This window comes from Meleagris gallopavo, chromosome 1, assembly GCF_000146605.3.
Source record: "Meleagris gallopavo isolate NT-WF06-2002-E0010 breed Aviagen turkey brand Nicholas breeding stock chromosome 1, Turkey_5.1, whole genome shotgun sequence".
Classification (NCBI taxonomy): Eukaryota; Metazoa; Chordata; class Aves; order Galliformes; family Phasianidae; genus Meleagris; species Meleagris gallopavo.
Genome location: NC_015011.2, coordinates 173,480,833 through 173,493,681, shown reverse-complemented (window position 1 = coordinate 173,493,681; position 12,849 = coordinate 173,480,833). Strand labels below are relative to the sequence as shown.

Genomic DNA, 12,849 nt, shown 5'->3' with positions numbered 1-12,849 from the left:
AATATGCAAGTACAAATAAAACCATCTATGTGCCACATCTAGATATACATTCAGGCAATCATCTCAGTCTCAGTGATATGCATTAATACATTTGCATCAACATTTATGAAGAAAAAATAATTGCCAAAAAATATGTTTGGGTTTTTTGTTTGTTTGTTTGTTGTTTTCTTTTTTTAAGAGCTGCACAGAGATATATAGGGAGAATCAGCCCATGGACTTCCAAATAAAATCTAGTATTAATTGTATCATAACTCTAACTTTCTCACAGACATGCAGATAGCATTTTGTAAGGAAATATAACTACCTGTGTGTGCATTACCCAAATGTTACTTTTGCAAAAGTCAATAGAAAGATTTTGTTCCTTTTCCTGATGCATTAGAGTACAATGAAACAACGAGGCAGGATGTTTTCTGCATAAAGATGGTTGGGTTCTGATAGGATTTATGGAGCATGGAGTCTTTTCCACGATGCTGTAAAGGGCAGAAGTGTTCACAAAGGAAAGTGAAACCTGGCAGGCCCTGCATTTTTTATTCTGGGGGAGAAATATATATATATATAAGCAAAGAAGGAATAATGAAGTATGCCCTGAAGCTAAGCACATTTTATTTCCTGTAGAAGTTTCTCTGCTGTTGGAATCAAAGAGTGAGAAAGTAATAATATTTTCTCTTCCTGATTACAATAAAATTTTGTATACCAGTGAACAATCTTTAGACATGACCAGTCACAGGCTTTTCTAGATAGAATCTAATGATTTGAAAATGGGGTCATGTTTCACATTAGTTTAACGTTTGCACAGTAGCTGGTTTTACTAGACTTCCAGTTTCTTCTAGATTAGTTTACTAGATTTCTGAGAAGCCTAATTGCTGTGTATAGATTTGTAAGGCTCCACAAACCACAGTGAGTCACTGCCACATGATAGAAGGCATCTCAGAACAGGAAAACCATATTAATGTGGTATTTTCAAAAATAACTTTCTATTAAAGTAAAAATTTCACAGTGTAATTTTACTGCAGTTCAAAACTTGTTACTTAAGGAAGAAATTTCTTAGCAATCACTGAGTTGTAAGTTAAATTGAAGTGACTTTCAATAGCAGAGCAGTCAAAGGTTTAATATGTACTAAATGTAAAATTAAATTAATTCATACTCTTGCATAGCCTGCATTATGAACCGTTATTTCAACCAAAATGTAATCATAGACCTCAAACTTGAACAAACCAACAATATACTCCTTCACTTTGAGAAATCCAAAGACCTACGAGAAAACAAGTAGCAAGATATTTCTTATTATATTTTTCACTACTAGGATTAAAAAGAAAGGTGAGGAAAACAGCCTAGTTAATTAAAAATGACAATAGCTCTCTCCCAGTGAATCCAATTTCAAATGCAGACACAAAAGCAAACATATACAAATGATATAGTCCTACTTAAGAGTCTACACATACTAGTGTATAATCTGTCACAGTTTGGCCCAGGAGGTAACAGTTTCAGAAAGCCAGATAATTTCATATTTGAATGTTTAAAAGTTGTGAATGAATCATAACATATACAAATTAGAGTGTGCAACATGTACTTAGATATACATTTTAAAATAATTTGTCTATTCTTGATTTTGGAGGCACTCAAAATTAGCAAAAGGATTTTAATCTTGGTATTTATCTTGATTTTATCTTTGAGAAATAGGAAGTTTAGTAGCTCACTATTTGTAGGATTTTTAAAGTTCATCATAAGCATAGCTATATCACGAAATCTAAGATACCATTTAGTTTTCCCACTATAATATAAGTAATTATTTTACTGTGAGACTAATTATCAAACTAAGATGGTTCAATTACAGTGCTTTGTAGACATTAAGTACTCAAAATAAAAATGCTCATATTTGAGCATCCTAAATATAAAACTGTTCCTGGAGTACCAAATTTATGTCTGTTGCATCTTCACTGAAACTATTGCGTTTGATGGCTTTCTGCCAGGAAGCCAACACAGCTGCTTCACAGATAATTTAGGCTTTAATAGTTCATAATTGTTGACCATGTCACTTTTGCTTTTCCACAAAGCCAAACTGATGCTGATTTTCTTACAGCATTTCAGGAAAGGAACCAGTATTATGACAGGCAAGTTCTAGAAGGTTTCAGCTGATGCAGCTGGTTTGTATTCAGGTCCTAAGATCGTGAACTGGAAGAGATGAACCCATCCATTTTGCTGCCCTGCTGACTAGATAGCTTCCTCTGGCAGAAAGGCAATTTGGATAACTGGAGTGATAACATGTTAAAATAACACAACTATATTTCTTCAAGATGAGTTATTGGAGATTGTGTTATCTTCTTGAATCACAGAATTCCAGAATTGCAGGGGTTGAAGGGACCTCAAGAGATCCTGTGTGTGAAAATAGATCATACAGGTAGGCGTGCATCCAGGTTTTGAATATCTCCATAGAAGAAGACTACACAGCTTCTCTGGGCAACCTGTTCCCATTCTACATCACCCTTACCATAAAGAAGTTCTTCTGCATGTTTGTACAGAACCTCCTATGTATAAGTTTTAGGCCATTACTCCTTGTCCTATCACTACGCATCACCAAGAAGAGCCTGGCCTCATCCATTCGCTTCCCTCATCCCTTTAGATATTTATAAATATTTATCAGATCCTCTTTCAGTCTTCTTTTCCTCAAGCTGAATAGACCCAGGTTACTCAGCCTTTCCTCATATGGGAGATGATCCAGAACCCTTATCTTTGTGGCCCTCCACTTCGTGGCCATCCTTTGTGGCCCATTCCCTTCTAGAAGACTCCTGTCTTTTTTGAACATATTTTCTTTTATTTCTATTCATAGTTTCCTACTTATTGGGCTGCATAATATGAGACATACTTGCCATTAAAAAAAACTGATGATGATCTTTTAAGTCATCCAGGCCGATTCCCAGACAGCAGCTTACTAAAATAACATTGCCATCTGGCCTGAAGGTCTGCAGGGTTTCAAAATATGCTTTTTGTCAGGAGATCATATGCATACATATTATGGTTCTAGTTAAATAATTGGAATGATTCTATACATTATATTTACCCTGTGGATATATTATATCTTTAGGATAACTTCACTATTCACTGTTCTCACATAAGTATTAAGGGAAGTAAACTGATAAATATCATAAAAAACTACAAAATTCGAAATTGCTCTAGAATAACAGCCAGCAATGCTGCTGTACAGTAAAGTTTTCCAGGCCTTTTCCAGTGCTACTCCATTATTTTGCTCAACAATCTGTTCTAGAAAATATAACCATAAATATCTATCTTGATGAGGTAACTAAGACAAGAGCGTGATATCAGTATTAGTTGTAGGATGTAATATGTTAACTATTTTTTATGTATTACAAATATACATATTCATATACTTTATTAATTTTATATATTAATATATATTTTTTCTGTATGATTTAAAGGAGTTTAAAAGTATTACTGAAAACAAACTTTATGTTTACTTTGTGTTATAAGTATGAATATTATTTTTCAAGTAACAAAAGCAAAGCACAGTGTTGTAAAGCTAAATATTTAAAACTGACATTTATACTAAGGTCAGAGGCCTAGAATGATACTTAGACATCGTGGAAGTACTTGCTTTTCATTTGTATTACCACATCTCCCCATGAATTTGGGAGCAACCAACATGTCTCAAAATGAGTCTGCAACTAAGAATTTGGACCCGAAGTGACTTGCATAAGGTCACCCAGCAACTTCACAGTAGGGCAAAGAGCAAACTGACATTTTCAAGTTCCAATCTTTAAGACAATCTATACTGCTGCAGCCCACAAGGTAAATATCCAGCTCTCACAAATGAATGCATGACATATCTTCTTCCCACATATATCAATATATGCACTCACATTTATAGACATTTTTCTTTCTCTGCTTCTCTGTACCTTACACACGAAAGATGAGCATAATAGGTTGTTGTATCCTTTACTTGTAGCACTCAAGAATAACCAAAGTACAAAACTATCATGCTTATGACCTGCCAATTTTGTTGAGTTTATGGTAGATTTAAGAAAGCAATGATACAGCCTTTTAACTGATTTGAGATTAGGTATCTCAGGAGACTTACACCGGTCCTTCCGAAAGTGACGATAGATGACTAACAGAAATGGGGAAACAACCTGAACAACCTCTTGTCACTTCACTGATTAGAAAGAGATAATTAAATGTTGGGTTTTGTTTTTGTTTTTGTTTGTTGTTGGTGGTGGTGGTGGTGGTTTTTTTTGCCATAGATTTGTCAGTGTATGAATCATTATGTCAAATGCCAAGCTGATCTCAAATTAATGGAAGAAAAAGACATTGTGAAGGGTGGTAAACAATCATAAATTAACTTTCTGTGATAGATTGACAAAAATAAGCCAGTATCAATAGCTTAGAGGATGGACAGGACTGGTTAAAACTGCAGCTCATAATCAGCAGATTCTGTGATATGAACTGTTGCAGCTTTTTTTGTGAAACAAATTCATTTAAAGCATGATATAATATTTATTAGAGGCAGGGTTTTATTGGTTAAAGTCAGTGCAGTTTTATAGTTTGGGTTTTTCATGGTTGTATACTTTCTTCCTTTTTTGGAAGCAACATCTTCCTACCAAGTATCTCATCTTTTCACAAAATAACAGAAGTAATTTTCTGTTTTGTAACAATGAATATTGTTCTTTCAGCTCATAGAATTTTAAACACACTAGAACCTTAACATAGGTTCTGTGTCTCCTATTCCCAGAATATAATCTGATCTTTAACTTGCACTTATAAAAGAATTTCTTCCTTTGGCTTATCCACAAAATCTTTCCTGTTTGACTATTATGTCATACTCAAAGAAAGAGAGTCACACTTTCTTTCTGGTGGATAAGTTTTTGCTAAGAACCAAATTTCCCTGCAGCTGCTCACTCACTCCACAACCTCAAAGGACATGGGGAAATAGTGGGATGAAAAAGCTCATTTACTATCACAGGCAAAATGGCTTTAAATTGGTGGAAGTGAATATAGTTTATCACCAGTTAAAATAGATTTGGGTAATGCAGAAAAAGATAAAATAACTCTCCTTTTTCCCAGTTTCAACTTTACTTCTACCAACCTTCCGAAATCCTGAACACCCTCAAACTCTAGCAGTAAAGGGGTGATGGGATGAAGAGTTGTAGCCAATCCATAATAGTCCCTTTCTGACATTCATTCATCTTCTCACTTCTGCTCTGCTCCTGTGTACAGCCCAGACACTATGTCACACTCTTCCTTCTTATTCTGAAAAAGAACATCCTTACAGTTTTTTACTCTGCCTTCCTAAGCTCTTGATTCCCACATCACTCAGAAAAAGAAACAAAGGCATATTTGAAAACTAACCATATTGAAGTGAAGAGATGCTATTTAACCTAAAACATCATAATATTTAATATGATAGCAAGCAACTGAAGAGTATTCATAACGTTTTAGTTATATAACGCTATCAAGCAATATTATCATATCTAAAGACCTAATTTTGAAGATGCTTATAGTTTTCATTTGACTATTAAAATGGCTAGACAGCTAATTCAGATAAAGGTCAGTTTAGACCTTAGATGCCTAAATGTGCATGTTGTACTCAATGTTCTGAACACCATTCTGTAATTTTTCTTCCACATTCTGTATCTTTGGTTTTAGAGGAAAGGTTTTAGAGGGCAAGAGTTCTCTAACCATTTGTTAAAATTATACTTCACAAGAAAGAAAATAGAATTTCCTTACAAACAAATGAATGAAAAATTCATGATTAAATACGAAGAGGAGTTAAAGCCAAAAAAAAAGAGGTTAAGATCTGGTGTTTGACATTCAGATAAAATCAGAGCATCAGTAATGTACAGCATAGACTCCTAATGGAAGCTAATGTATGTTAGCAGAACTTTGCCCTTAGTTTAAGAGTTACTACAGCTGAAATAAATGGGCCATGCCAGTGCTCACTCCCAGAAAATTAGCCTTGCTCCTTGGGTTATGTATGAGTGATGAATTGTGAACACTGAACTTGAGTATTCTCAGTTTCAAGAAAGGCTTCGCACTCTTCATAGACAAATTGAGTGAAAAATCCTTTCAGATTCTCAAATAATTTTAAATGACTTGAGAATATTTTTCATGAATCTTTTTTACCAAACTTATAGAATAATATGTCATGTTACAGTTTCTGAATTTGATCTAGGACTACTCAAACAAAATACTTCTAAGGGAAAATCCTTTTGCTTCAGGGAAAATACTTTTTGTTTTCTGCTTTGTACAGTGATGTTCTGGGTAGTAATATGTGAATATTCTTAAAATGGAACTCTTTGTTATGAATTAAACTAAATTAGATTTACTTTCTCCTCATTTTTATCAATAGAAAAGCAGAATAGGAGACAGAAGACTGGGGCTGACTGTCTACAGAGATCATCCAAAGCAGCTTGTTTCCCCTTGGAGTATTTTAGTGCCTGAATTCTGTCATCAAGCTGTCACTAGGATGAGTTCTGACCTGATGTCCAAAGGCAGCCATGCACTCAGGCACATCCCATTAAAGTCACCAACTTACTGTGCATTTTCTGTCACTGTACTAGTGCACTTATCCTGCCCATCTATCTGCTGTCATCATTTTTAAATCTGAGCATCTAACAGTCTTCATGTATCAATGTTTACTTTATCAGCTCAGATAATAATGTTACTTCATTTTATAAGTGAAAAGGAAAAGTGAACAGGAAAACATGCACAGAACAGAGCTCATTTCATAGCATAGCTCATTTCAAAACATAGCATCATCTAACTATGGGACAATACCAAGTTCAGTGCAACTCTAATGGGCACCTTGGTTTTTTTTTGTTTTTTTTTCTTTGCTTCATGTTGACTTAGAGGTGGAGATGCTGTGTGAAGAATTGGTGTTTCAATGATTAATCATCTGTACTGTTTAAATGGATACCTCGCTTTAAGTCAGGATTTGTCTGAAACAAGCTTCCAGCTGTGGGATTTTGTTACACTTCCAGTTTACAGATTAAAGAGACTACTAAAAGGACAACAGTCTTTTTTACTCCACATGTTTATTTATAGGCTATCAAGACAGACACTTTAACATTTCCTTCAACAACTCAGAGAGACAAAGGTACAACTAAATGTTAATCAGACACTTAAACACTTCCTTTAGCAATGACATTTTCCTAGAATGATTGCTGAATTTTCTAGCAGAAGTAAAAACAGGGAATCAACCACTATGAACACAATATTCCACATCTATCACTGTGTTATAAATGTGGAAAGAGAAACTTAACATCTGTCAAATGCACAATCATATGTATTTCTGGGAACAATGCTATTAACTAGTGTATGGGGCTGCTGAATCATGGCCTGAACCTTTGATTGATCACCTGAGGCGAGCAATGAGTCAGCCATGGGAGCACAGGTGAAGGCAATTCACCTGTGCTGCAGGAAGGGGTGGAGCCTGGCTCCACCTCTCCTAGACCCATTTAAGAGACGACTGCCAGTGGGGAAGGATCTCTCTGGAGATCCACTCCATGAGGAGTTTATCTTGTGAGCCCAGGACAGGGTGAGTGTATTTTTTTTTTTTTCTTATTTCTCCAATATAAATTCTATTAGCCAAGCTCCTGGGTATATATATCTATACCATCTGTATATCCATTGATTAAACAACTAGTGTATTAAAAAAATCCTATTTTACCATGCTGTAGGTAATTAGAAAATGGACCATTTGCATTTTCAGGGAAACCTGGAAGGATGAGATCTGTCGTTTCAGAACAGGGTGCAGAAAAGGTGTGATTTTTTTTTTATTTTATATATTATTATTATTATTACTATTATTTCTATTATTTCTTTATTTTGTGGGGAGGGGGGTGGGGTGCAGTAATTTGGAGGCCAGATTTATATTATGTGATTAAAACTGATACTGTAGTAGGAGTTATAAACTATAATATGGGCACTTATTCTAAAATCTGTCCATGTACTCTAGATGAATGAACTCTGGTATCATTCCCAGAAATACTTAAAAATTACAAAACACAGTTTGTAACACCAGCCTTTTGTTTTAACTACACCAAAGAAAGACAAGCAGCTCTGGACTGACAGGGCTTCTCAGGGATGTTATGAGGCACTGCTTGACTTTGTAATAGTGTTACAGCAGAAGGCATCCTTCATTCGTGTCCAGAGGAGAGTAATGAAGGCGGTAAGAGTCTGTATGAGGTAACTAGAGATAAGAACAAAGGTAATAGCTTGAAGTTGCACCAGGGGATGTTCAGGTTGGATATCTGGAAAAACTTATTCTCAGAAAGAGTGGTAATGCATTGGAATGGGCTGCCCAAGGAGGTGGTGAAGCCACTGACCATGGAGGCTTCCAAGAAATCTGTATGTATGGCTGGAATAGTTAGTTTTCTTTGTATCTTCCATAGTGCTGTTTTGGATTTGTGAGCAAACTAGAGGTGAACACTGACAGTTTAGTTGTTGCTGAGCTACACAGAGCTAAAGACTTTTCTACTTCCTATGCTGCCAGAAAGCGGGCTGGGTGTCCATACGGAGCTGGGAGGGAAAGAGTCAGGAAAGTTGACCCAAACTGACTAAAACCCTGCTCAGCGGAGTGACAAACAGTTGTGAGGAGCTTAGCTACCTACAAGGGTTAAACAATAACAAAACCTTACTGGGGTGATCTAAGAATACCCTTAGCAAATATAGTTACAATGCTATTTGATTTCACTAATATTAAAACAATATTAAGGTCTATCTGAGGGTCAGGACAATACAACTTTCCTATTTTCTTCTCTCTAACAAAGGCTGCTACTTTTTATCTTGTTTTACCAGAAGTACAGAAACAAAGCAGAGGGGTGACATATATTTCCATAGGGATAGAAATCTCATTTTAATTTACATTTATTAGAATTATTAGTGAATTACCACAATAAGTATTATAATATATGTGCATGTAAATTTTTAAAGTCTGGTTAAAAACATTATTTATAATTCTGTTTCATTATTTTTATTAAAAAGGAAAAAACAAGGATAAAATACCTGCTACAAAAACAGATATAAGATGCTTCCTGAATCACAGATTTCAATTAAAAACAGACTATGAAATACATCAGGACCCTTCCTGTTAAATGTAACTTCAGCTGACCTTCGCAGATGCAAATTCACAGATGGCAGTGGTGTGAAGTTCTCTCTTGAAAAGGAAGAGAGCTGCAGATTCTGACTTATTCTATCATAGAATCATAGAATGGTTTGGGTTGGAAGGGACATTTAAGATCATCTAGTTCCAATCCCCTGCTATAGGCAGGGACACCTCCCTCTAGATCAGGCTGCTCACAGCCCCATCCAGCCTGGCCTTGAATGCTCCAAAAATGGGGGATCTACAACCTCACTCGGCAACCTGTTCCTGTTTCTCACCACCCTCACAGTAAAGAACTTCTTCCTAATATCTAGTCTAAATCTATTGTCTTCGATTTTCCAGTTTCAAGCCATTTGCCTCATCCTGTCACTACATGCCCTAATAAAAAGTCCCTCCCCAGCTTTCTTGTAGGCACCCCTCAGGTACCAGAAGACCACTATCATGTCTTCTCGGAGTCTTCTCTACCAGAGGAGCCCTTCCTCAGTATCTGTTCCAACAGCTCAATGTTGGATGATATGTCAGGGTTATAAAGAACACATTTCAACTTGAAGTAACTATGTAACGTATTCAGTATTGGAAGTTCAATCTGACATATGAAATTTGTGCATACAAAAATATGAAGCTCTAAAATTTATTAATGATTTACAGATGTAAGGAAGATGAATAGATCTTCTCAAAGAGTAGAGGAAATAATAGCATGATGAATTTCAGAAATCTAATTCAATATTCTAACTCCAACACTTATCACTATTGGCAATTTCACATGAAAATCTGTAACAAAATTTTATTTATTCAACAACTACTCAGTTATTGAGAAATCCATATACTGCATGATTTTCCTTCTCTACACCAGCTATACTTATGAAGTGGCATTCACACTATTCTCATACAGCTCTCTGTGACACAGAGCTGTGACTTTGTGCTGCTACTGCCATTAATTTGCCAGTTAGTTAAGCTTCAGAGTGAATGCTCTAAGTTGGTACAGCAAAGAGATTGCTGTTATTTTTTGTTTGCCAATGACTTCTTAAGTTTTTCCTTCATTTCCCTGTCACAGAAACACTGTAAGAAAAGCTGCAAATTCAAGCCTTAAAAGAAAAAAGTCCTTTGAACTTACTCTTTTCGTGATTTGTTGTGTTTATTTCAATATACAGCTTAACAGACTGACCATGATTACATGCATCAGCTTTAAAAAATGACAATCAAAAGCACAGCAAAGACATTTTCAGAACCAACCACATAAGGACCAGAACAACAAACAAATGGCATTGTTTCTTTGAGTGTCTTTTTGTATAAAATAAATGTAAACCCGAGACAGAAGAAATTTGATGTAACCTTTTGCAGGAACAATTTTATCCTGTATTCAGCCTACAAAATATGAAAGAAGTAGGCCAATTATTGGTAACACTTATCAGCCAGGACAAAGAAATGTTTCTTTTCTTCGCCCTTATCCATCCTACCATTCTTTTACTATGTTTCCAACTCTTGTTGTGTTGGATTCACAAAAAAAACCCCACAAAACTTACCATAATTTGCCCTATAATTCCCTGAAATTCTCTTTAATCTATCTTTCATGTTGTTCCAGCCATTAGTAATACAAACCATTCTAACATTTGGTCTCATGCCTAAGTTGTTATGAGACCCAATGGCTAAGAGGATTACTTTGTTACTGTCAAGAAAAAGTTACGTCGGCCTATAAGATGTATGATTATACAACAGTCATGCAGAACAGCAAATCGGTAGGCCATCTGTGTAGACTGTTAATTGTATCTCTGTAGAACGTTTTAAGTGTTGGTACATTATCATTATTATCCTGGAATACCATCTATTATTAGGAAGATGAGTGTGCAATCAAGATCACAGCAAACAAAACATAAATTTATTCAAACTGTGAGTCACAATGCAGAAAATATATCTGCATACATACTAACAAAAACAAAAAGCAATTCACAAGATGCATGTAAACTCTAGAGCTTATCTTTCCAAAAAGAAATTATTTTTTTATTTTTCTTTTAATAGGAAGACACACTACCTTACTATATTTTAATAATGATTATATATATTGGATTTTGTTATAAAATGAGCATTTGTATAGCTGTCATTCTAATTTAGTTAGTTTCTGCAGTGAAAATTTTAATAGCTTTGCCCCAGGGGAGCAATGTTGTCTGCTGAAAATACCTTCAGTGATAATGCATAGAATCAAAAGATTTTGCTGCAAATCAGTAGGAGGAAATCCAGTCCACCCAACTTAAGCGTCTCTATGTGATATCTATTCATAGACCAAATTTAGCATCTACTGTTTGCAATAAGATTCCCTGTTATAAACAAGAGCTGGAGTACTCCTGCTAGAAAAAAAGGGAAGCTATTTATTTGTTGTGATCATGCAGTGGGAACAATAATGTACCAAAGCAGAGAAATCACAGACCACTAAGCTAAGCAGGACTGCTCTTGCCATCAAAGCACTAATGAAGGCCCACACAAGACATTGGTGAGATTGTACTCATGGAAACACCTATGTACAGATTCATAAGAATGAGTTACATGCACTGAAAATATCTACATACAACGCTGGGGCTTGAAATTACTTAGAATGTGAGAAAATTAATTTATCCTTAAGAGGAAATGATGATAATAGACAAAGAAACCAAGAGAAAAATTCAAAACAGATTAGGTGCATCTTAAATTTGGAAAGTTTTAATCTGAGCTGCTAGGCAGATAGTTCCACACTGCACTGGTGCAGTTTCATATTACTTATTTTCTTTTTATATCAAACAAAGATTATCCATTACAAAACTAGTCTTAAATTCATTCATATTAAAGTTAAATGAGCACATTTTAACTTTGGAAAAGTCACTCGAGTAGTAGGTAAACTCTGGAATAAATAGCTTAAAGTGCTGCTATTTACACATTTCTGATTCTTTTTCGTGCAGGAGAAGATTTCAAGGCTCTATAGAGGAGAAACGGAGATATGGTGCCAAACTGCTTTCTGGAAATAAAGCCAAGATAGAAAGAAATGTTGAAATGCCATCAGAAATTCCCAGAGATGACAGTTAGATACCCATTCTGTCCAGTCTGGTAGCCAGAAGTTCAACAGAAGTTCAGTAAAATATTTGTTGCACCTTTTTTTTTTTTCTTTTCTTTTTTTCCAATGCTCAGCATATAGTCTGATAAATCTGTAAACTGCTATATGGAGGAGAAGCACAGTAATTTAGTTTCTAGACCAATATTCAGGTACAGACATTTTATATCCATCTGTTATCTAATAGAAAGGAATTCCCAGCTTACTAGAATTAAATTCATATATACTAAAAGCTAAGCTCAGGATTGGTGCGTCCCTGTGAACAAGAAATCGGGAAAAGGTGGCAGGAGACCTGTGTGGATGAGCAAGGAGCTCATGCGCAAGCTCAAAGGAAAGAAGAAGGTCCATGAAATGGGGAAAAAGGGTCTGACCACTTGGGAAGAATATAGGAATGTTGTCAGGGCCTGCAGGGATGCAACGAGGAAGGCTAAAGCCTGTCTGGAATTGAATCTAGCTAAGTGATAAAGGATAATAACAAAGGCTTCTTCAAGTATGTTAACAGCAAAAGGAAAACTAGGGAGAATGTGGGCCCCTTACTAAGTGAGGGGGAGGGGTTCTGGTAACGGGGGATGCTGAGAAGGCAGAGATACTGAATGCCTTCTTTACTTCCGTCTTCAGTGAAAAGGCTCTCCCGCAGGAATCCCACACCCTGGAGGTT

At 35.7% G+C, this 12,849-nt stretch overlaps 1 long non-coding RNA gene across 1 annotated transcript; it reads left to right on the top strand.

Annotated features, from left to right (window-relative positions):
* Positions 1 to 2,106: 2,106 nt before the first annotated feature.
* On the top strand, positions 2,107 to 12,409 carry LOC109365444. The gene is made up of 3 exons (XR_002111056.2): positions 2,107 to 2,398; positions 7,724 to 7,773; positions 12,043 to 12,409. It is a non-coding gene; the product is annotated as an uncharacterized LOC109365444 (long non-coding RNA).
* The last annotated feature ends 440 nt before the right edge of the window (positions 12,410 to 12,849 follow it).